At 43.5% G+C, this 26,697-nt stretch overlaps 1 long non-coding RNA gene across 1 annotated transcript in view; it reads right to left on the minus strand.

Annotated features, from left to right (window-relative positions):
• LOC130295532 (uncharacterized) overlaps window positions 1-26,426 on the minus strand; it is a 116,113-nt gene extending 89,687 nt beyond the window's left edge. Inside the window, exon 1 of the long non-coding RNA XR_008848884.1 lies at window positions 25,968-26,426. This is a non-coding gene — a long non-coding RNA (uncharacterized LOC130295532). The remainder of the gene's footprint in view (window positions 1-25,967) is intronic.
• Window positions 26,427-26,697: the final 271 nt, after the last annotated feature.

Consider the following 26,697-nt stretch of genomic DNA (forward strand, 5'->3'; position numbering starts at 1 on the left):
CCAGACCTTCTGCCGTTGCCCCTGACTACGATCCTTGCTGCCTGCCCCGACCTTCTGCTACGTCCGACCTTGCTTCTGCCTACTCCCTTGTACCGCGCCTATCTTCAGCAGCCAGAGAGGTGAGCCGTTGCTAGTGGATACGACCTGGTCACTACCGCCGCAGCAAGACCATCCCGCTTTGCGGCGGGCTCTGGTGAAAACCAGTAGTGGCTTAGAACCGGTCCACTAGCACGGTCCACGCCAATCCCTCTCTGGCACAGAGGGTCCACTACCTGCCAGCCGGCATCGTGACACTGCCATAGGAAGTGTGGTGTCCCGGTACCGTATTACATACAGTACCTTGATATGGGTCCCCAAAGTCAAGTTCCTAGGAACCGTGGGGTCCTCAGGTTTGGTCTTCCCCTAGTCACCCCTTAGATAAGTAATATATTGCACAATTAAATGTAAATAAATGTATATAGAAAGTCTACTTACCTTGCGCTAGCGTCGCAGGACCTGCGGGGTCACGTGACGAAGTTTAGTCTCTATGGTTAATGCAAAGGACCTTTGGAGGTTCATGGGACATGTGATACCCACAATACTTTGTGAGGCTGTTTGACAGATGGCGTGGACCAATCCTGGAACGGCCAGTCCCTGCCCATATAAGGGAGCTGCGGCCATTATTCTCTCTCTTGGGTTGCTGTCACTGAATGAGGTACGACCTCTGCAACTTACAACGACAATTACTTGGCCAAAGCCTTGCGGCCTCGGCGGAATTACACAGTGAGTTCTTATAAATTCTCCGTAATTACTGGCAAGGACCCTGGACCTAAACTTAACCCCATATCCAGCGGATCTGCGCATACTAAATTCCTGCAAGCTAAAGAACTTACTACAAGTCCCAACCAACGGTCAGTCTCAGCCAAGCTATTTATAGACTCTGTTACAAAGACTGTTTGTATGTTCGCATGTTTCAGAAAATCTTCAGTAAAAGTTGATGCAAGTTTTCAGCGAAGCTCTGGTTGTGGACAATACTTTATTCTGCAAACACCTATCGTCCTTGGAAAGGGTGGCGATAGGCCAAGACACACAGCATTTAATCCTCACCCTGGCGTCACGACTGACAAGGGTTAATAGCACCCTTTATAACCTGCACAACAACATCCCGATCACCATTCACACCCACAAGGCGAACACCACAGGAAGCCTTTCAAAAGCAACATGTGGTTTCTTCTCCCACTATGATGCCTGGGCCTGGGTTCACACAGTTTAGCCACAAGCTAAACAAAAACAAACACATTAGGCTTATTTGTAGGCATATTATACATATATCCAAGATGTAGCCACAAATCGAATAAATTGTGTTTGCTGGATTTGTTTAGAAAGTACCCTGGGCCCACTAGGCCTCCAAATTGTACTCAGGGTAGGCAGAATCCAGCTACACCCCCATTAGATTGATAAAATTCAATTACCCCCTCCCAGTCTTATGTATGATACTCTGGTTGTGTGCCCACCACGGGGCAATACAAAAACAGTTGTGCACTACAAATGCTAAGACATATGTGAATATTGGGGTTGATTTACTAAGAGTGCAGTGGTTTTTTCTTTTTGTTTAGCTTTTCCCTTCATTTTGCTTTTTTTTTTTGTCTGGGGGCACGCCCCTTTTTTTTGGGAATGCGCCCCTTTTGTCGGGATCATGCCCTTTTTTTTTGGGGGGGGGGGCACGCCCCTCTCCTTGGCAAACATGCCCCTTTCAGTTTTTTGTTTTTTTTGTAATTAAGTGATAGTCGGGTTTGAAGGTTCTTTTTGGCACAAATTTTAGCCTAAATTTTGCTTCAGAGCCCAACAGTAAAAACATGGGAAACACATTAGTAAATAGTCCCCATTTAGTTTATAGTTTTATTTGAACTTCCTTACTACTATATTTACAATCATTGAATACACAATGGGGCAAAAAAGTATTTAGTCATTTGTGCAAGTTCTCCCACTTAACCCCTAAAGAACCAAGCCCATTTTAACCTTAAATGGACACTGTCAGATACAAAAACTTTTGTTATGTTGTAAAGCAAGTTTTTTCAATTGCTTTCATTAGAAAATTTTCAGTATTTCATGCTGAAAAAGCCAGTCAAACAACTGCCCCTCTGCCTGCTTGGACACATATCAGTCCTGCTGTGTCCATGCGTCATCACCTATGTCATGGACACACTTCCTTGATTGACAGCTGTGAGTGCAGCTGGAGAAAAAATCCTCCCACTGTCATCTTGTGTCCTGCTACTGTCAGTGAGGACAAGCTGGGAGTTGTAGTTTTGCTAATGCTAGGGGAGATGTGAGCAGACAGTATACTGAGGGAGGGGGCGGAGACCTGCACAGTGAGGCCACGCCCCCTCCCTTTGAGAGGAATTCAGACTAGTGAGCTAAATTAAAAGTGTAATAAAAAAATAAATAAAGGTACTAGACACATAAAAATTGGACGTACATGGTCAGGATTATGTACTGAGTGATATATTAAAAAACATTTTTTGTTGGATCTGACGGGTACGCTTTAAGGACCAGGCCAATTTTATTTTTGCGTTTTCGTTCTTTCCTCCTCGCCTTCTAAACTGTTTTATATTTCCATCTACAGACCCATATAAGGGCTTGTTTTTTGTGTGACTAATTGTACTTTGTAATGAAACCTCTAATTTTACCATAAAATGTATGGCAAACCCAAAACATAATTTTTTTAGGGAGGAAATTTATATGAAAACCACAATTTTGCACATTTTGAAGGGTTTCGTTTTCACACTGTACACTTTACGGTAAAAATGACATGTGTTCTTTATTCTGTGGGTCAATACGATTAAAATTATACCCATGGCTAGATACTTTTATATTTTTGTACCACTTAAAAAAAAATCTAAAACATTTTGTACAAAATCAGTAATCTAAAATCACCCTATTTTGACCACCTATAACGTTTTCATTTTTCTGTATATAGGGCGGTATGAGGGCTCATTTTTTGCGCCATCATCTGTACTTTTTATCAATACCCCATTTACATATACAAAACTTTTAGATCATTTTTTCTAAAAAAATTTTGGGAATAAAATGTTACAAAAAAGCAGCATTTTTGGACTTTTTTATTTTTACGTTTATGTCTTTCACCATACGGGATCATTAACATTATATTTTGATAGTTCAGACATTTACGCACGCGGCGATACCAAATATGTTTTTTTAAAAAAAATTACGCTTTTTGGGAGAAAATTGGGAAAAACTGACAATTTTCATTTTTATTTGGGGAGGGGATTGTTCACTTTTTTTTACTTTTTATTTTTACATTTTTCAACTTTTTTTTTTACACTTTTTATGTACCCATAGGGGACTATCTATAGCAATCATTTGATTGCTAATACTGTTCAGTGCTATGCATAGATCATAGCACTGATCAGAATTATCAGTGATTGTCTGCTCTGGTCTGCTCGATCTCAGACCAGAGCAGGAGACGCCGGGAGACCTCCGTCCACCAATACAGATGATCAGATCGTCGCGGCAGCGCTGCGGGCAATCCGATAATGTATTTCAACATGCGCATCTATACTGATCACGGCATTCGAGGGGTTAATGGAGGCTGATAGCAGCCGGAACCTGCCTTGTATGGCGCGAGCACTGCTCTGATGCTCGCTGTCATACACAGGATGTAAATGTACATCCTGGTGCGCGAAGTACTGCCAAACCAGGACGTACATTTACCTCCGTGGTCGTTAAGGGGCTAAAAAGATGAGAGAGGCCTGTAATTTTCATCATAGGTATACCTCAACTATGAAAAACATAATGAGGAAAAAAGAATCCGTAAAATCACATTGTCTTATTTTATAAAGAATTTATTTGCAAATTATGGTGGAAAATAAGTATTTGGACCCCTACAAACAAACAAGATTTCTGGCTCTCACAGACCTGTAACTTCTTCTTTAAGAGTCTCCTCTGTCCTCTACTCGTCACCTGTATTATTGGCTCCTGTTTGAACTTGTTGTCAGTAAAGACACCTGTCCACAACCTCAAACAGTCACACTCCAAACTCCACTATGGCCAAGACCAAAGAGCTGTCAAAGGACACCAGAAACCTGGGAAGACTGAATCTGCAATAGGCAAGCAGCTTGGTGTGAAGAACTCTGTGGGAGAAATTATTAGAAAACGGAAAACATAGAAGACCATTGATAATCTCCTTCGATCTGAGGCTCCAAGCAAGATCTCACCCTGTGGTGTCAAAATGATCACAAGAACAGTGAGCAAGAATCCAAGAACCACACGGGGGGACCTAGTGAATGATCTGCAGAGAGCTGGGAACAAAGTAACAAAGGCTACCATCAATAACACACTACGCCACCAGGGACTGAAATCATGCAGTGGCAGACGTGTCCCCCTGCCTAAGCCAGTACGTATCCGGGCCTGTCTGAAGTTTGCAAGAGAGTATTTGGATGATCCAGAAGAGTATTGGGAGAATGTCATATGGTCAGATGAAACAAAAGTAGAATTTTTGGGTAAAAACTTAATTTGTCGTGTTTGGAGGAGAAAGAATGCTGAGTTGCATGCAAAAAACACCATACCTACTGTGAAGAATGGGGGTGGAAACATCATGTTTTGAGGCTGTTTTTCTGCTAAGGGACCAGGACGACAGATCCGTGTAAAGGAAAGAATGAATGGGGCCATGTATTGTGAGATTTTGAGTGAAAACCTCCTTCCATCAGCAAGGGCATTGAAGATCAAACGTGGCTGGGTCTTTCAGGATGACAATGATCCCAAACACACCGCCTGGGCAATGAAGGAGTGACTTCGTAAGAAGCATTTCAAAGTCCTGGAGTGGCCTAGCCAGTCTCCAGATCTCAAACCCATAGAAAACCTTTGGAGGGAGTTGAAAGTCTTTGTTGCCCAGTGACAGCCCCAAAACATCACTGTTCTAGAGGAGATCTGCATGGAGGAATGGGCCAAAATACCAGCAACAGTGTATGAAGACCTTGTGAAGACTTACAGAAAAAGTTTGATCTCTGTCATTGCCAACAAAGGGTATGTAACAAAGTATTGAGATGAACTTTTGTTATTGACCAAATACTTATTTTCCACCATAATTTCCAAATAAATTCTTTAAAAATCAGACAATGTGATTTTATGGATTTCTTTTTCTCATTCTGTCTTTCATAGTTGAGGTATACCTATGATGAAAATTACAGGCCTCTCATCTTTTTAAGTGGGAGAACTTGCACAATTGGTGGCTGACTAAATACTTTTTTGCCCCACTGTATTTTCTTTTTTAACTGCCTTACGGCTATATTTACCATATATGTAGCATTGAGGTTCTTTGCACACATTTTGCTCAAATGGCGTGAGCCTATCTGCAAGCAACAAGGCACCTTATTTCCAACAGGACCTTCATTTCATTGTGCTACTGTATTTGTGTGGGGGCTTTTAGTTTATGTGCATCAGTCCAGGTTCAGTTCTGACTTTTTTGAAGCTAAAAGAAGACACAAACTTAGCGATGAGGAAAAGGAGAAGGGTGAGACAGCGTGAGGCCAGATATTCTTAGGATGGATAGCTAAGGAGGTATATAGAGACAGAGTAGGGAGATGATGGCCTAGTGGCTTAGCCTTGCCAGGAAGTCTGGAGGAGGAGGAGAAGAGACCTATTGTATTACCTGGGAATGGTATTAGGTTAAATGGCAGAAAGGAGTGTAGGCAGGGGTCAAGTCCGGGGAAAAAAAAGTGTGGGAACAAGATTTTAACTCAAGGGCTGGCCCTGCAGGACTCCTGCTAATGGGAACAGTGGGGAAAAGTGCAAGAACTCCATTCCCATGTGTTCCTGCAGGATTTGTGCCCTAAGTGTAGAGCAGATATTGGTAGTTTTAATTAGTGGGCGGTGTAGTAAGGACTTGAAAAGCTACTTGAATGTAGTGAGAAGACCCAACTAAGCTTTTCTTGTTTTTCTTTATTGTTTTACTTTGATGCTGTGTATTGTGTAGGGACGGATCATAGCGCCAGCCGCTAGCCCTGTTATTGGAGTGGTTGGCTGAGTTATTGGAGAAGATGTGCACCTCTTAAAGGGGTACTCCAGTGGAAAACATTTTTTTTTTAAATCAACTTGTGCCAGAAAGGTAAATTACTTCTATTAAAAAATATTTACTCTTCCTTTACTTATTAGCAGCTGCATGCTACAGAGGAAATTCTTTTCTTTTTGAATTTCTTTTTTGTCTTGTCCATGGTGCTCTCTGCTGACACCTGATGCCCATATCAGGAACTGTCCAGAGCAGGATAAAATCCCCATAGCAAACCTATGCTGCTCTGCACAGTTCATGAGCACTGTGGACAAGACAAAAAAGAAATTCAAATAGAAAAGAATTTCCTCTGTAGCTATTCTTCATTTCTATTCGGCTTTCCTCAGAAAGGAGTCACAGAGTACGGACACAGCGTAAAATCGGGTGCATATGAAGTCTGTCCGTCTACATTTGCACTGTCTCAGAATTAGTTTTATTAAATCCCCCTCAATGTGGTGACAATCTAACCTGCCACCGATGTACCATAGATACATAAATGACATGCATTGCTCTGTCGCCTCAAGACATCTCAAGAAAAAAGAGATGTCTAAAATCTTACAGGCAATGGCCTAAAATCTTACAAACATACAAATGAATTAGAGATCATTACCAGGCAGAAACAATGCAAATATTGTGTAAGCTTGTCATTGTAAGGGTTTATGGGATGAATTATTGTCTTCATTTTCCAGCAATCTCCCTGGGATTCTATCTTAAGGGGATTATTTGCATGAATGGGTTTCGTGATGTATCCATCATATTTATCTTTAAAAGACATTGATAGGATTTTCATTGGATAGAGTTTGCTGCAAAAATGCTAATGGCTTCCGTCAGCAGAAAGGGTTAAAATAAATATACCTTTAAGTTTTATACTTTTGGATTGAAAATATAGGAGTAGACGAGAGCGTATTTGTCACTTTTGACTTTCGTCGTTATTGCGTGATTGAAAAAAAAAAAAAGATTTGTGATATGGGACTGGTAAAAAGGGGAACCCCTTCTGGAATCTGAGCTCAGACCTGCCATGTCCTGAACATGGGAGGACTCTGCTGGTAACTCTGGAGAAGACGTCACCTCTGCGGTCCGGGGCGGAGTTGCAGACAAACTCATTGATATTCTGTATGAGCCATACGCTCTGTGGAGGCCATTGCCTGCTGAATGACAGCACTGTGCACAGAAGATAAATACACTGGAAAATGAGATGCCTCTGCAGAGAAAGGAATAAATTACTTGTCTGGCGAAGGGGAGGAAATGTCCCCAGGAGTACCGCTTACATTAACTCCTTCCCCTCTGGACGGCTCCATTACGCTCTTATACTCACAATTAAAATGTTCATCATTCGGAAGGGAACACTGAAGTATACAGCATCCTACTTCATCAAATAATAGAAAAATTATTCTTCCGTACCGCCGAGTCATTTCCACCACTGATTTAATATGTTTTTGAACGCTCCCCCAGCAAACGGTAGATTTAACCATTTTACATGGTTTACCGGTACGGCATGCATTGCCAGGCTGTGTTGCCGTCATTGTTAGTCATTGTCCTTGACTCCTGAAATGTCCTTGTATCGGTGTGCTACAGGTGCAGGCACATATGACGTTGCATATATGTAGAATAGATGGGGAAAATCATATATATAGCCTCGGAAATGGAAGATACTTTATAATAATTATATTTATAAAAATAATTAATAATGTGGTAGCGGGGTGTGATGAGGGCAGATGTTGTTACCCTAGGGGCAGATGGCATTAACCCCTTGTATTCGTGATGCCAGGGCGTGGTTTAGCCTAAAACCACCTGAAGGTATACAGCTGGATCCTAGGCTAGGCACGGGGGCAATAAAGACTCTGACGCCAAGTTGCGGCAGCGGTAGCTTTACTGATGGTAGACAGTTGGTAATGTCTATACAGTTCAGCCAGGGCCCAAGGAGGTGACCAGTGAGGCTGAGACCTTAAGGGCTTGTTGGGACTTGTAGTAGGACTGGACAATTGAATGCAGACCACGCTGAATTGACAGATGACAGGGATTGACTTGACTCTGAGGCCTCCAACACTCTGGACACACACACTAGGCACAACTGCACTGGACCTCAGCAGGAAGAAAGAGCTAAGAGAGCTAAAAAAAGAGGCTAGCTCCACCCAGGGCTTATATGGGGGAGACTAGCAGGGAGCCCATAGGTCACTCTTGGGATCACCTGGTCACTGGTATCTCCTGGATAACAATCACATGAGATAACTCTTGAAGATACAACATATATTATAATACAATACACTGCAGAACATATGTACAGGGGGGGAAACAGGTGTAAGGGGCCCTGGGGACACTGAAGGAGGCTGCCTGACAGGGCAGCAAGGGTTCAGGGTAAAATCTCCAATACTGGGTCACCACAAACTTCCCCTCTTAAATACAGTCGTCCTCGATGCCCAGTCCTGGAGGGCGGAGGACTGAAGTGGCCACAGAGGCCTAGTGGCAGCTCCTGGGGCATTATGCAAAATGTCCTTCACAGGTCTGGTTATAGAACAAGGTAGAAACTAGTCCATGTAGCACTGTAAATGTCCATATATGCTTTTTATTTTGCTAAACATGTGAGATTAACGAGCTTTGTAACTGCTCTAGGAACACATTTTAGACCATAATACACACAAGTTTGCAGATTGGGCTGCCGGAGGCTATTTACCCAATGCTTTGGCTGCTAGGGCCCCTTCGGTTCTTAACACTTCTCCCCAGAACTCAACAAGTAGGGTGATACTATATAACCATTTTACCTCTGCATAATGTACTCTGCCTCTACATGTGTCTTTAGTTTCAGGGGAACCCTCTGGCCAGTTGAACATTTGTAGACTGGGACTACAAGTAATGGTACAGTCCTAACTTAAGTTTTTACATATGAATGAATATGTGTGGTACATAACCTTATACACTATATTGTGAGCTAATCTTTGTACCTTGCGGGAGTTTGTCCTTGTGTTGAGGTAGTGGCTACTCTTTTCCTAACTGGGTCAGGATACCTCCGATATAAATTGCCATGCACAACAGACACTGTACACCTTGACATTTTGTACAAACACATTATATACATTTTATTACAATACACAATAACGATTATAGTTCACCAACATAAGTATTTACTGGTGCAAAGAGAATGAGCAAAAATATATTACTCTAACGGTATATACATATTTTCATTGTACCGCTCCACAGTCCTGGTACACTTTGGGAGTTCTTAGTAAGGAATCACGGGAAAAGCAAGGCACATTCACTTACACAAATGGTTACAAATAAACTTCTTGACAAGTTCGTCAGGCACTTCTTAAACATTGCATAACCTGTGAAAAACAAAAGTACTTCACAAGGAAAGCTAGTAATATACAGTAGAATTATCACGGGTAGACTCCTTTAACTTGGGAATTTGCCATCCCTGCCTAACCGGTCGGACTGCTTCCGAGGCTGGGACATGTAACGGGGTCCACAGGACTGTGCCCAGTCTAATGGACTCACTCCGGTGGTCCAATTCACCTGGGACAACGTGGACTCTGTAATGGTGGGGCTGATGGTGACCTTCATTTGCACTGAAGCAGCTTGCGCCACTTTGGGGAACAACAGTTGGTGCCTGTTGGGCCGGCCAAACCTCCTCTGCGGGAGTAGGCCGAGGCCCTTCAGTTGGTGCCTGCTGGTTAGGCCAAACCTCCTCGACCACAGGAGTAGGCCTGGGCACATTCACAGACAACTGTGGTAGATACTTTGGTGCCATGACAGGCACTTCGGGCATGTAGACCTCCTCCTCCTGGACGGTACCTCTGACTTTAGGCGGCAGCAACCCAAAGGGATCAGCGTTCTAGTCGTCCGATGGGAAGTAGGTAAATGGAATCTGGGTTGGATTCTTCGTATGGGTCACCGCAGTCGCTCACTCTCCTCTCAAGCTCTGTACAGGAGTATACTCCACGATCTCCCCGCTCTCTAGAGAATGCAATGATGGGGGTAGATAGTCTCCCTGCACTGCCCGATGATTAACCAAGATGGTCCCACCATGACGACAGTCCATGAGGGTGCCAAACCCCCGCACTTTGTCAAATTTTATGACTGTGGCTCTGTTCCAGGGGTGGCTCTCCCTCTCGGGGATGTTCTAGCTTCCTAATGTACAGGGCATCCAATCCTTTTGTGTCCTGTTGTGCTTGTCGCACGTCTTATGGCAGCAGCTTTGACCCATATTTTTCCATTCTTTGTGCCCTCAGCCCCTCTACAATCTTGGCTACCTGAGCTTCTCTTCTGGCCCTCTCGGACTGGGCCGGTGGGACTGGCGGATGGGACTTCCCTGGCAAGGGAAGAAGGTGCTTCCTCATATATTGTATTAGTCCAGGCTCATCGCCAGTCAACCACTTAGGTAAAGGTGAGGACCAAGGACATGCTGCAGACTTCTGGGCCTGGGGGGTTTGCTCTGGACTAGGGGTAGAAGGAGGGGTAGAGAATGCGGCCTCAGCCGGGGTACTCACTTCTGACTCCTCGGTGTGAAATTCGGCCCAGAACCCCCAAGTCCGGTGGTGAGGGGACAGCCTCACCAGCGAGGATGCACAAGAAGATGCCAGTGCTTCCTCCACTGGATCCTGGGCTAGGCACGGGGGCAATAAAGACTCCGAAGCCAAGTTGCAGACAGCAGTAGCTTTACTGAGGGTAGACAGTTGGTAAAGTCTACATAGTTCAGCCCGGGCCCAAGGATGATGCAGAAACCTAAAGGGCTTGCTGGGACTTGTAGTAGGACTGGAAAATTGAATGCAGACCACGCTGACTTGACAGATGACAGGGACTGACTTGACTTGACTCATAAAGCTGTGACTTTAGCTTACTTGACTTGATGGTGGCTGCAGGACTGGACTTTGAGGTCTCCAACACTCTGGACACACACACACACTAGACGAGATCAAAGAGAGAGAAGCTCCACCCAGGGCTTATATGGGGGAGACTAGCAGGGAGCCCATAGGTCACTCTTGGGATCACCTGGTCACTGGTACCTCCTGGGTAACAATCACATGACATGTCACATGGTATAACTCTTAAAGATACAACACATTTTATAATACAATACACTGCAGAACATATGTACAGGGGGGAAACAGGTGCAAGGGGCCCTGGGGACACTGAAGGAGGATATCTGACAGGGCAGCAAGGGTACGGGGCAACATCTCCCATACTGGGCCACCACAATAATATTTATTTATATAGTGCCTACAAGATTTGGCAGCACTTTACAATTCAGATGTGTCTGTTCTGTTGGAGACAATGATATGTATATACTTATAGCTTATATATGGATAACCTAATGATATCATCTGCTCAGAACGGCTGCCAGGTCTGCAACCCTGCAGCATGCCAGCAAGCATTTAAATTCAGTGCATGCCACGTCCCCTACCCCCCAGCCACAGAGCTGCATATAGATTGAGGTATTTGGTAAAACACATCAAGCCTCAAGTGACATGTTAAATGTATTACAGTGACCTTGTTTTTCACAAAGAATTCGGAGAGCAGGCTTCTGTGAACCCGCCAAGCTAGTAGCTCATAAGTTAAATATTTCAGTATTAGTGTCATTTGCGTTAGACCATATTGCATTTTTCCATGATATGTCTTCAAGGTAAAAAATCCCTGCAATAGATAACAATTCTAAACATGATGAGGAAGATACAAAAATAAAATGAATCCTTTCCACAAATTGGTGGAGCTATTTTAGATGTACACTCATTGCCACTTTATTAGGTACACCATGATAGTACCAGGTTGGACACCCTTCATCATTCTTCGTGGTATACTTTTTACAAGGTGCTGAAAATATATAGGTTTTGCTCCATATGGACATGATGACATCACACAGTTCCTTTATATGGGCATGATGACATCACACCATTCCTCCATATGGACTTGATGACATCACACAGTTCCTTTATATGGACATGATGACATCACACCATTCCTCCATATGGACATGATGACATCACAAAGTTCCTTTATATGGACATGATGACATCACACAGTTCCTCCATATGGACATCACACAGTTCCTCCATATAGACATGATGACATCACACAGTTCCTCCATATGGACATGATGACATCACACAGTTCCTCCATATGGACATGATGACATCACACAGTTCCTCCATATGGACATGATGATATCGCACAGTTCCTCCATATAGACATGATGACATCCCACAGTTTTTCCATATGGACATGATGACATCACACAGTTCCTCCATATGGACATGATTACATCACACAGTTCCTCCATATGGACATGATTACATCACACAGTTCCTCCATATAGACATTATGACATCAGACAGTTCCTCCATATGGACATCACACAGTTCCTCCATATAGACATGATGACATCACACAGTTCCTCCATATGGACATGATGACATCACACAGTTCCTCCATATGGACATGATGACATCACACAGTTCCTCCATATGAACATGATGATATCACACAGTTCCTCCATATAGACATGATGACATCCCACAGTTTTTCCATATGGACATGATGACATCACACAGTTCCTCCATATGGACATGATTACATCACACAGTTCCTCCATATGGACATGATTACATCACACAGTTCCTCCATATGGACATGGTGACATCACACAGTTCCTTCATATGGACATGATGACATCACACAGTTCTTCTATATGGACATCACACAGTTCCTCCATATGGACATGATGACATCACACAGTTCCTCCATATAGACATTATGACATCACACAGTTCCTCCATATGGACATGATGACATCACACAGTTCCTCCATATGGACATGATGACATCACACAGTTCCTCCATATGGACATGATGACATCACACAGTTCCTCCATATGGACATGATGATATCACACAGTGTATGGCAGTATTATATTCAGGGGCACAGTGTGTGGCAGGATTATATTCATAGAGTATAGTATGTGGTGTATTATATTCAGAGAGCACAGTGTGTGTTAGTATTCTGGATTTTAAGATTACAATCACGCTTTCCACTTGGATTAAATTTCCGTCAAGACTTATATTACGTTTATTAGTTAGGTTATGTCTTTCTCATATAATGTTTACTATCCTATTTATATATTATGTTTATTTTTCTTTCTTTTTTGTCCAATGAAATTGCTACACTTTATACAAACTAAGGGGAAATGGACACTTCAATTATATATGCTGATTTTCACAAGTTAAGCTTGGTTTATGTTGTAGTATGCACTATGCACACCATGCGTATATGCTTTTACCACTACATACCGTATTTTTCGCCCTATAGGACGCACCAGCATATAAGACGCACCCAATTTTAAAGGTGCAAACTCTAGAAAAAAAAGATTCTGGACCCAACAGTGATCTTCAACCTGCGGACCTCCAGATGTTGCAAAACTACAACTCCCGGCATGCTGGGAGTTGTAGTTTTGCAACATCTGGAGGTCCGCAGGTTGAAGACCACTGGTATAAGAGGTAATACTCACGTGTCCCTGCTGCTTCGGACCCGTCACCTTTCGTCACCGCTGCCCTGGATGTCGCTCCATCGCTGTCCCCGTGGTGTCCCTGATGCTCCAGACGTCTTCTTCCCCGGGATCCATGCTCTCCGTCGCCGTCATCATGTCGCCGTCATCACGTCGCTACGCACGCCATCCCGTCATCCAATAGGAGCGGCGTGCTTAGCGACGTGATGACGGCGACGTGATGACATAGAAGGAGAGCACTGGCCTTGCAGGGGATCCCGGCACGAAGCAGACACCGAGGATGCAGGCAAGGTCCCTCCCGGTGTCCTGTAAGCTGTACGGGACGCCGCGATTTCACCGCGGCGGTCCCGAACAGCCCGACTGAGCAGCCGGGTTAGTGTCACTTTCCCTTCAGATGCGGCAGTCAGCTTTGATCGCCGCGTCTGAAGGGTTAATACAGGGCATCACCGCGATCGGTGATGTCCTGTATTAGCCGCGGGTCCCGGCCGTTGATGGCCGCAGGGACCGCAGCGATCAGTGTGTATTCGGCGTATAAGACGCACCAACTTTCCCCCCCCCAAGAAAAAGAAAAAGTGCGTCTTATACGGCGAAAAATACGGTACTTCATTATGCGTATATATATTTATTTACTATATAAACGCATGGTGTGCATGGAGTAGCACATAGCATTGATGTTCATGTGCTTTGGTTGACTTACGTTGTGTTTGGCTCCTTGTGTTGCCGCACAAATGCACAGGCATGCAAGATGAAAAGTTTATGCCAGGTATGTTTTCTAATATTTTCATATCCTATATATGTGCCTATGATTGCGTGCAGCACAATTTTTACAAACACCCATATTTTGTGTCAGCATATAACGCACAGTGTGAATAACTTTGCGTTTATATATAGTTAGGTCATGTTCTCCCTAAAATATATATATATATATATCTTTTTGTGCTTTTGTTTACTATATATTGCGGTTCATCAGTAGTAATGCTGCTTTGGCATGCCGTCTATGTCCTTTTATACATACATGTATATAAAAGCATGTTTGATTCTTACCAGTACAGGTGTTCACCTAAGTAATCATTGTGCTTCTGTCTCCCCGGAACTCCCGTCATTGATGGGCGTTCTAATTTTTCTAGTCTAGCGTTCAGTCCTTACATGACCACAGTATAAATAAGATGCATTTGGCATACCAGGTTGTGCCATGACTAAGAACCGCATGGTGCGAAACGCGTCAGCGTTTCTGCTTGTTTTTATTCTCCACTATTTTTGGGTATAATTTTAACATGATTTAATAAGTTTGGATTTTATGATTTTTGGGAGCTGGAATTTTTGCAAATTTATTTTGCAATTTTTGCTTTTTTGGATTATATTCAGGGGGTACAGTGGGGGGCAGTATTATATGCAGGAGGTACAGTGGATGGTAGTTTTATATTCAGGGGGTGCAGTGGGTGGCAGTATTATATTCAAGGGGTACAGTGGATGGTAATTTTATATTCAGGGGATACAGTGGGTGGCAGTATTATATTCAGGGAGTACATTAGGTGGCAGTATTATATTCAGGGGGTACAGTGGGTGGCAGTATTATATGCAGGAGGTGCAGTGGATGGTAGTTTTATATTCAGGGGGTGAAGTGGGTGGCAGTTTTATATTATCAAGGGGTAAAGTGGATGGTAGTTTTATATTCAGGGGATAAAGTGGGTGGATGGTAGTTTTATATTCAGGGGGTGAAGTGGGTGGCAGTATTATATTATCAAGGGGTAAAGTGGATAAAGTTTTATATTCAGGGGGTACAGTATTTAGCAGAATAATAATGATTATTTTCTTCCTACAGAGGATAAGGATCTACTGACAAAGTGAGGAGCCTATGATGTCCGGATGTCAGACTCTGCTGAGAAGATGGAGCTGGAAGACGCCCTGACATTTGGACCAGATGGAGAAGAAAAGAAAAGACAACAGAGAAGATATCACTCAGGTCACTGATATCATTGTGTTTTCTCCTGACTGTCCCATCAGAGCTAAAGTCACTTGTTAGTTCCGCATTGATGATGGGTGATGCTGTAACCTAATCTGTGGCTCTCCAGCTGTTGCAAAACTACAACTCCTATAATGTCTGAGGCTCTCCAGACATGATGGGCGTTATAGCTTTACAACAGCTGATTGGTGATTGGTGGGGGTCCCAGCAGTTGTACCCCCACCAGAAAAATGGGCTTCTTATTCTTCAATGCCTGTTGTGTCTGTCTGGCCTTGCCTGTTAGTCACTTATATTGTTGTGTCCCATCAGTGCTGTATTCACTGATATCTTTGTGCGGCCGAGTAAGGGGTCGTCCGGGATTGGGGAAGCGGGTCGTCAGGTGGTAGGGGGCCCAGGACAATTTTTCACATGGTATAAGTTCATGCCCCTGCGGAAAAGGCTTCAGTACCTTGACAGGACCCTACGTACCAAGATTGATCCTTCCATCTCACAAGTCAGTATTAATCTGTTTGGTGTACGCAGGGCCGGATCATCATTGGCGCTCATGGAGCGCCTGCTCTGGGCTTCATGCCCGCAGGGGGCCCCTGTCACATTCGGGACATCCCTGTGTCCTGAAAAATCTTTTCAGGACACAAGGATGTCCCGGCGGTTACCTCTCTGTGGCGGCCCCCGCGTTAATTTTAAAAACGCAGGGGCCGCCGCGAGGTAGCGCACGCAGGGACGTCACTGACGTCCCGTACGTGCGCCTGTAGGAGAAAAGCGGAGCGGAGCATCGAGGAGGACGCGCGCACATGGCAAGTTACCAGCGGCACGTCATCTTCAGTGTTCCGATCTCCGCTCCCCGGTCCCAGGACTACTGCTATGGCCCATAGGTCAAAGCAGTAGATCGTGACACCGGTCCCCGGGGTCCTCGGATCGATGGAGCGGTGGTCGGAACACTAAAGTGGGGCAGTAAACAGGCATACAGCGTCCAGCCATACACTGTATATGGCTGAAGGCTGAATGTCTGTGGGGGAACTGTACTGCACCTAATGTGGGGAACTATACTGCACCTAATGTGGGGGAACTATACTGCACCTAATGTGGGGAACTATACTGCACCTAATGTGGGGAACTGTACTGCACCTAATGTGGGGGAACTGTACTGCACCTAATATGGGGAACTTTACTGCACCTAATGTGGGGGAACTATACTGCACCTAATGTGGGGAACTATACTGCACCTAATGTGGGGAACTGTACTGCACCTAATGTGGGGAACTATACTACACCTAATGTGGGGGAACTATACTGCACCTAATGTGGGGGAACTATACTGCACCTAATGTGGGGGAACTATACTGCACCTAATGTGGGGAACTATACTGCACCTAATGTGGGGAACTGTACTGCACCTAATGTGGGGGAACTATACTGCACCTAATATGGGGAACTTTACTGCACCTAATGTGGGGGAACTGTACTGCACTGAATGTGGGGAACTGTACTGCCAACCTAATGTGGGGAACTATACTGCACCTAATGTGGGGGAACTATACTGCACCTAATGTGGGGAACTATACTGCACCTAATGTGGAGAACTATACTACACCTAATGTTGGGGAACTATACTGCACCTAATGTGGGGGAACTATACTGCACCTAATGTGGGGGAACTATACTGCACCTAATGTGGGGAACTATACTGCACCTAATGTGGGGAACTGTACTGCACCTAATGTGGGGGAACTGTACTGCACCTAATATGGGGAACTGTACTGCACCTAATGTGGGGGAACTGTACTGCACTGAATGTGGGGAACTGTACTGCCAACCTAATGTGGGGGAACTATACTGCACCTAATGTGGGGAACTGTACTGCCAACCTAATGTGGGGAACTATACTGCACCTAATGTGGGGGAACTATGCTGCACCTAATGTGGGGAGCTATGTGGTCGGAACACTGAAGTGGGGCAGTAAACAGGCATACAGCGTCCAGCCATACACTGTATATGGCTGAAGGCTGAATGTTTGTGGGGGAACTGTACTGCACCTAATGTGGGGAACTATACTGCCCCTAATATGGGGAACTATACTGCACCTAATGTGGGGGAACTATACTGCACCTAATGTGGGGGAACTATACTGCACCTAATGTGGGAGAACTATACTGCATCTAATGTGGGGAGCTATACTGCACCTAATTTGGGGGAACTATACTGCACCTAATGTGGGGGAACTATACTGCACCTAATGTGGGGAACTATACTGCACCTAATGTGGGGAACTGTACTGTACCTAATGTGGGGGAACTGTACTGCACCTAATATGGGGAACTGTACTGCACCAAATGTGGGGGAACTGTACTGCCAACCTAATGTGGGGGAGCTGTACTGCCAACCTAATGTGGGGGAACTGTACTGCCAACCTAATGCGGGGGAACTATACTGCCAACCTAATGCAGGGGAACTATACTGCCAACCTAATGCGGGGGAACTATACTGCCAACCTAATGCGGGGGAACTATACTGCACCTAATGTGGGGGAACTATATTGCACGTAATGTGGGGGAACTGTCGGGGGGGGGGGACCCATCATAATGAAGTGCTCCGTCTTCTAGGCAGCCTTAATCTGGCCCTGGGTGTACGCACCACAAGTCCCAGCAAGGCAACAGGGCTCCCAAGGGGTTATGCTGCACTCTCTCATCTAAAGCAAGCTGTATGTGTAATACCATCTGCACCCAGATCAAAACAGAAAGTTATCCGTAACCTGTCGTCTGTGTGTTAATTTACTCCCCGTGTCTGGCCCAGGAGAAGCTGTCACCAACCTCAGACCGTGTATAGGATAACAGGATCAGGTATTCTTACTAACACCCCGTGGCTACCACAACATGGTGGATTATCCTGCTGGAAGTATTATCAGAAGATGGGTCCACTGTGGTCATAAAAAGATGGTCATGCTCAGTAACAAGTCTCAGGTAGTCTGTCGTGTTTACACCATGCTTAATTGGTACTAAGGGGCCCAAAGTGTGCGAAGAAAATGTACCCAACACCATTATACCACCAGCCTGAACTGCTGATACAAGGCAGGATGGATCCAGGCTTTCATGTTGTTTAAGCCAAATTCTGACCCTGCCATCTGAATGTTGAATCTGGAGTCAAGACTCATCAGACCAGGCCATGTTCTTGACCAAGTCTACATGCCTAAATGCATCGAGTTGCTGCCATGTGATTGGCTGATTAGCTATTTATGTTAACAAGCAATTGAACAGGTGTACCTAATGAACTCGTCAGTGAGTATATATGTTCATTCTAAAAACCTTTCTATGGGTACGTTCATACGGGCGAATTTGCTTGGGAACTCGGGGCGTGTTTCCACTGCAAGTTTTGGGGGCGGGCTCTCTACGAGAAATCTTCGCCAGCGGAATTTCTGCTGCGGAAAATCCGCTGCAGACCCCATTAAGGTCGATAGAGTATGTGGCAGATTTTCCACAGTGGAAATTCTGATGCCAAAATCTGCTGCAGACAGCCTGCGGAGAGCCTGCCCTATTCAAACTCTCAGTGGGAAAAAGTGATGTCGCGAACATAAAATTTTCGGTTCGCGAACGGCGAACGCGAGCTTTCGCAAATGTTCGCGAACCGGCGAACCGGGCGAACCGCCATTGACTTCAATGGGCAGGCGAATTTTTAAACCCACAGGGACTCTTTCTGGCCACAATAGTGATTTAAAAGTTGTTTCAAGGGGACTAATACCTGGACTGTGGCGTGCCGGAGTGGGATCCATGGCAAAACTCCCATGGAAAATTACATAGTTGATGCAGAGTCTGGTTTTAATCCATAAAGGGCATAAATCACCTATTATTCCTAAATTCTTTGGGATTCTGAGGGTATGCCGTTTTTTTCATAACATTTTGGCTTATATTTAATATTGACATTTTCTGGCATTTTCCAATTCTTCAATAGAAATCCTTGAGTCAGATGAAAGAATCACATGACTTAGCTTTCTGTTCTCAGTCTGTCAATGAGATTGGACAAGTTGTGAGGCACCAAAGCCGTTAGTACTAGGTATCGGTAACCTACTTCAGTCCATGACCACACCGAAACGAATGTGTATTTTCGTTCATCCCTAGAATTAACCACAACACTTTTGCCAAACCACATTCTTCCCTAAAAGAAGGTCACATTGGGATAGGGAACAAAACAACCCTGCTCTCTCCCAGAACCACCTTTCCTGCCTTCTTGCTTATCTGCCGTAGACAGCAGATCTACAACTGGATGACAGTCCCTGCGCTGGAATAAAGTGCAGGGGCGTAACACAATCCAAAACAATAAACAAAACTGTATGGAAGTCAGGAAAACAGGTCAGGACACAAAAGGATAACAAGCATAGAACAAAATACAAAACACAGACCAACAGACAAACAGAAATAGAGTAGTCTAACAAGCCAGGTTAAAACCGAGATAGCATCATAGGAACCAAATCACTAGGCAGAGAATAAATGCATAGGAAGCTGAGGTAAAAAAACACAGAATAGAGCAAATCAGGAGCAGTGTGAAAGCTAGAGAGCAGATGTAATAGATTTTAGGTCCGAGCCTGCTGGTAGGACCGGGCATCCTCACAGCAATGCATAATGCTACAGTTAACACAGGAAAATTAACCATGAGTTCAGAACCAGATCCTATTGATTAAACACATATGCAAATGGTAAATTCAGCATGGCAGATCCTTGGGTAAAACAAATACAAATTCTATTTTTTTACTGGTGATCTGCCAAGCTGGACTAACTATATGCATATTTCTTGGTCCTTATCCTGTTGTTCCTGGTGGCATGTCTACGCATTAGAATCTTTAAGTGGTCAGCTGAGATATATGCCCCTTATCTGGTTTTCATTTCTATACAGGGGTCTAATTTCCAGCTGCAGATACTTCAACTTATTTTATACGTTTGAAGCCAAAAGAAAAAAAAAAATCCTCAGACAAAGGGACTCTTTTTATGCCTGGCTTTCCTGTACAAATTATTGAACATATATAAGTATTCTGAAATTATATTTCTTAGTATGGTATGGGCGTTCTGTAATTCAATTAAATAAATGTGACCCGTTTTTGACAAGTGAGCCCTCTTCTTGAAAAATAAGGTCAGTTTGCACTTGGAGGAGCCCTTGTGCCTTTTTTTGACAGACTGGCAGCCATTGGTATAAATAACTATCCTTATATTGATTTTCCTTCTTAACCTTTATACCACTTCAAAATGTATAGTTCTTAGGCTTTCTATAAAACATTTAGGATGGAGGTAACATTAAATGGTTCTAAACTAAATCAAAGTATAGAAAAAAAACTAATTAAACCTTTACTTCCCATCACTTCTTATATGCAGTAGGTTATAGTTTACCCTTTTTTTCAATGCTGAATTCTATGACATCTGTTAGTCTTTAAAGGGGTACTTCACTGCTAGACATCTTATCTCCTATCCAAAGGATAGGGGATAAGATGTCTGATCGTGAGGATCCCGCTGCTGGGCCCCCCGCAATCTCCCGCAGCACCCGGCATTCTCAACAAATGCCGGGTTACTGCGGTAGTGGTCATGACGTCACGGCCAACCCCCTCATGACATCACAACACAACCCCTCCATTCATGTCTATGGGAGGGGGCGTGTTGGCCAATACGCCTCCTCCCATAGACATGAATGGAGAGGGCGTGGTGTGACTTCATGAGGGGGCGTGGGCGTGACATCACGATCATGGCCTCTGGCTCCAAGCGTTCTGAACAAAATGTCCAGAACACTGGAGCACTGGAGTACCTTTTTATACATTCTGAAATTGTTGTCAGATTACAAGATTGTACAATTGCTTCATCTGGAATTCTTCCTGCTTGTCAGCTGACAGAGGGGGAATATGTCTAAGGTCAGACTAAAGGGTCATTTACATATAGGGATTGTCGCTTGACTAGGCTGAATCTCACCCTGTGAGCTAGTGATCGTTTGGGATTATAAGGCCCTATAAATTATTTGCCAACAATACATTTCCTGGTGTAAATTAGATGGAAAAAAATGTTATTGAACGGCGGCAGGAACCATCCAGCCAAGGGTATACATACCATAGGGGCAGACCATGTGGCTTTTATGGGGCCCTTGGAGAGAGTATGTCCAGGACTCCTCTCTCCTGAGAACTGCATTGTCAGTAAATTATGGGGGAATTTACCAATGGGTCATGAAAGGCAAAGAGAAATAAAAACTAGACATTTCTGTCCTTGGGGGAAAAATCATACTGTGGTGTCCCCGCACCAAAGGCTGTCCTGTGGGCTGCGGATCTCCTCAGGCATGCCTGCTGTTTTTGTGTTGGGCCCATTGTGAAAATTTTTACTATATTCAATATGTTCAAGCAGAGAGATATGCAGCGGTAATATGGTGACCCTGTCTACCCAATGGGAACCCCTAAATATTCATGTATATAGTGTTGGGCGGGGGGGGGGGGGGGGAGAGGAGTTGCCCCAGTTCTAGCACAGACTTTGTGCAGAGCTCAATCTGAGTACAGTGTGGAAAGGAGGTGGAAGACGTGTGGGGTGGATACTGAGGAAAGCCTGAGAAATTATCTTCTCAAGTCAGCCCCACCATTCTACAAGTGTTCCCCGTACAGTGGTGAGTCAAGCCCTGGCGGTGTTCATCATTGGACCTTGTTAGAACCCTAGTCAGAATGGGATATATTCCAGTCTCTTATCTCAAGTCTATATAATTCCAGTGGGTGAAAAGCACCATAAGTCCCTGCAAGGCAACAGGGCTCCCAAGGGTTACACTGCATCCCTTCTACTCGGCTCCGTCCTGTGTGTTGTACCATCTACACCTGCTCAGTAAAAGGCAGTTATCCTTAACCCGACATCGGTGTGTTTCTTGCCCCCTGTGTCTGGCCCAGGAGAAGCTGTCTCCACCTCGGACTGTGTATAGGCTAACGGTGTCCTGGCGTCACGAATTGACAAGAATCCCTTGCACCCCCATGGCACCACAATACAACAGGGGGCCCATTTGGATATTTTCTATGGGACCCTTTTTTTTCTATGTTCGCCACTGCATCCAGAGATCATTTGTGTTCCTTGCTCATGTCACTAATGTTTATTCTAAATTCTTCCGTTCCCTAAATCATTTATTTTTATTCTTTGTAAATAAAGGTTTAACTGAACAATCTAAGAGTGCTTTGTAATGTATACTACTTGGGCTGTGGGTCTGGAGACCATTTAGACCAGCGGGCTCAAACTGTGGCCCTCTAGATGTTGCAAAACTTCAGGAGTTGAAGTTTTGCAACATCTGGAGGGCCAAAGTTTGAGCCTGCTCATTTAGCGAGTACCTCAACTACTTAACTGACGTGCACCCCATTATATACTCAAGGCACCTTTTAACCACGTTACATGAATACCATTGATAGTCTTCTTACAATGGAATATATTTGTGATCTCCGCTGCGGCGCCCGGCACAGCCGCCATGCCCCCATCATTCATGTTTATGGGAGGAGACGTGATGGCTACATACTAGCTGTAATGCCCCCCCTCCCATAGACAAGAATTGAGGGGCGTGGTGTGACGTCACAAACCCAGAAGCTCCAAGCTTCCATATTCCGGATGCCGCCGCTGCTGGCCCGGAGATCGTTGGGGGCATTAGACATCTTATCCCCTATCGTTTGGATGGGGGATAAGATTTTTTCAGCGGAGTACCCCTTTAGAATTTGGTATGTGAAGGAACAACAACTTGCAGGACTTAGAGGATCTGTTGCTAATGTCTTGAAGCAAAGTAGCACATACCACAAGAGACTTTCAGAGGTCTTGTGGAGTCCATCTTAAAGCCCTGAATTGGGATTTGGATGTGCAGGAAAAAACTTAGGGGCATAGACAGTAAAAAGGTTGATGAACAAGGCACAAGAGGTCAATGAAATGGCACAAGGGGGGGGGGGGGGGTTATGAAGTAGCACAAGAGGGTGATGAAATGGCACAAGGGGGTATCTCTAAAAGCTGTATCAAAATGTTTGCTGGAGTGGGCAGGATTGGACACACACGTTAGGGGAGTGGAAAGTAATGGTCAGAAATCCAGTGGGAGCGGGATAAAGAATAAAGTCCCGTGCAGGCCTTTAGTCCATGCCTTGAATACATCCTATTAGACATGTGGTTTTAATGTTATGCTGACTAATTTATGTTGGAATGTGCCCTTTATGGTACCTCTGTTGCTCCCTCAATCTGGTGTACTATCATACCGTGCACAAATAACCATACCCTCTAGTGTCTATTTATAGACGATAATAGTGCAATATGCAGTATAAGGCCCCTTTCACACTACCGTTATGTTCCAGCAAAACCTCCATCATAAACTCTCGTCAGAAAGTCCATAAAATGGCTGTCAAAAATCCCATTCATGTCAATGGGATTTTTTGACCATCCTTTGGCATGAGTCATGTCCCGTTTTGACAAACATGCCTTATTTTTGACGATGCAAATAACGGTGCACGCATTAATTTTTGTCCCGTTGAAAATAATGGTGGAATAGCGGACGTTAAAATTTTAACATTGAAGTCTATCAGTGACGGATGTTCACAAATGATGTCCTTTATTGTCCATTATTTTTATGTTCCGTTATGATCCATTATTGCTCCTGAGCATAAAATAAGAAAATAAAATTATGGACATAAATTAACGGGTTATAACGGGTGATCACGGAGGGCACATGTCCGTTATTTTGACAGAATGTCCGTCAAAATTGGTCATCAGTTATCATCTGTTGTAATGTTATTTCATCCATTTTTTCATGACCTATTATTGCTGAATAACGGGTGTCACAATGCAGGAACATAACGGAAGTGTGTAAGGGACCTTATTGAAACCCCTACCAACCCCATTGAAGTCAACTGTGTCCATTGAAAACCATTTGTCTTCACTATAAAAACAATCTACTACAGTGTCCTCCAGGATACTAAAGGAAAAAGAAAAAACTTGTTTGTAAAACACCAACATGGGCAAAATCTATTAGATGATAAATATATATTAATGTACCATCATAATCGACTGCAGGCTCATGTTTTTATGGCCCTACTGTCTATGGGTCTTAATTATTGTCAACCAGCTCTACAGTAAGTACCTGCTTAAAATATAGAGGCAGCAGGATTTATCGCTGGTGACTCTTTTATACATCCAACTTCGAGGAACTAGAGTACACTGTTTGTGAATGAATACTTCTAATACATAGATTTACAAACGGTAATGATCACTACATCTCTTACCAGACATTAATTTTTGGCGTACTTGTCACACTTTTTGTAATGGACACTAAAAAGGGAATATATAACAGAATGATGAAGACGACTTTAATATATAATGTCTTGTCCTATTCATCATTACAATTAATGTATAAATAGGTAATTATTACAACTACTAATCACTTTGGAGATTCTTGACATATCTATCTGTAAAACTTTCTAAATGATACAACACAAAAATACCGTATTTATCGTAGTATAATACTCATTTATTAAGCTACAATTTTAAGCTTAAAGAAGTACTCCAGTGAAAACTTTTTTTCTTTTAAATCAACTGGTGGCAGAAAGTTAAACATATTTGTAAATTACTTCTATTAAAAAATCTTAATCCTTCCAGTACTTATTAGCTGCTAAATGCTACAGAGGAAATTCCTTTCTTTTTGGAACACTGATGACATCACAAGCACAGTGCTCTCTGCTGATATCTCTGTCCATTTTAGCAACCATGCATAGCAGATGTATGCTAAGGGCAGCATGGTGGCTCAGTGGTTAGCACTTGGGTTCAAATCCCACTAAGGACAACAATAAATAAAGCGTTATTATTATTATAATAATGTCAGCAGAGAGAACTGTGCTCGTGATGTCATCAGAGAGCATTCCAAAAAGAAAAGAATTTCCTCTGTAGTATTCAGCAGCTAATAAGTACAGGAAGGATTAAGATTTTTTAATAGAAGTAATTTACAAATATGTTTAACTTTCTGCCACCAGTTGATTTTAAAGAAAAAAGGTTTTCATTGGAGTACCCCTTTAAAGTCTATCTGCATGTTATACAGCGATAAACTCTTTCTTGCCCCGCAGAAGCCGCTGCAGATCATTGATTTAAGGCGGCCGCTCTTGCTGTGCCGGGGAACGCACCTTGGACACTTGAACTGCCTTTACATAATAACAAAAAGGACTATTGAAATAAAAAAGGTAGGCCTTAAATCATGATGAATAGCCCTATGGAGGGCATCAAAATATGGCGAACATCACCAATCATCTTCTTACCTAGATATGTATTTATGTAACCTGTGGTATACTGCAGAGTTTTGCAGCATTTGATATCTATATATCTATATCTATATATGTATATATATATATATATATATATATATATATATATATATTTTTATTTTTTTTTGTAGTTGACTTCAATGCTACTTTTAAAAGAATAGCTTCAATTCCATTAAGTAAAAGAAGACAAGAAAAAAACATTCTTACCTTGCTCCTCGCTCAGGCTCCGGAGTCCGATGACATCATCTCCTGCAGAACCCATGCATATTCAGCATGGTCACCTTCACCAGTTGCTAGGCAGCAGCGCTGAGCTCATCTAGGCACTACCGGAAAAAAAAAAACATGTTTAGGCTCACAAGCTTTTTCATTGTGGTTTTCATTGACGTTTCCTTTTAAATGACTGTGTGAAAGCCTAGTCATAAAATAGTTCGTTTTTTTTTCTTAATAGGGTCTTGAAAGCATGAAACTGTACTAAACCCAGACGGCAAATCCTCCGATAACCTCCTCTGCAGCAGCACGCCTTTGGAAATGATGTGACAATCTCGGCTTGTATGCTTGTTGTTTGGATTAGTCAACCTTTTAGTGTACACATTCTCCAACATTAGATTTCTTGCCCTGTAGAAAATCAGATATTATCCAGAGCGCAGCGTGCGATTCGCTACAGATACAAAAGGTCCCAATCAATATCATGTTCACATTACAATGATTGTGTATTTCGTGATTAGATTCCACATTCATTCTGTACATTCAGGGATATACTCTGCAGACATCCTTTTTGTTTTTAATGTATCGCAATGACTAAACGCCTTTTTGCCGTTATGCAACAAAGAACGGACCTTAGCGCAATAACCGGTCGTCCTTCACAGACCATAAACTCCAAAACAGAGCGCGGATCCCACGGATAGACACCGGCATTATTCATCCTACAGAGCAGCCT

This window comes from Hyla sarda, chromosome 11 (assembly GCF_029499605.1).
Source record: "Hyla sarda isolate aHylSar1 chromosome 11, aHylSar1.hap1, whole genome shotgun sequence".
NCBI lineage: Eukaryota > Metazoa > Chordata > Amphibia > Anura > Hylidae > Hyla > Hyla sarda.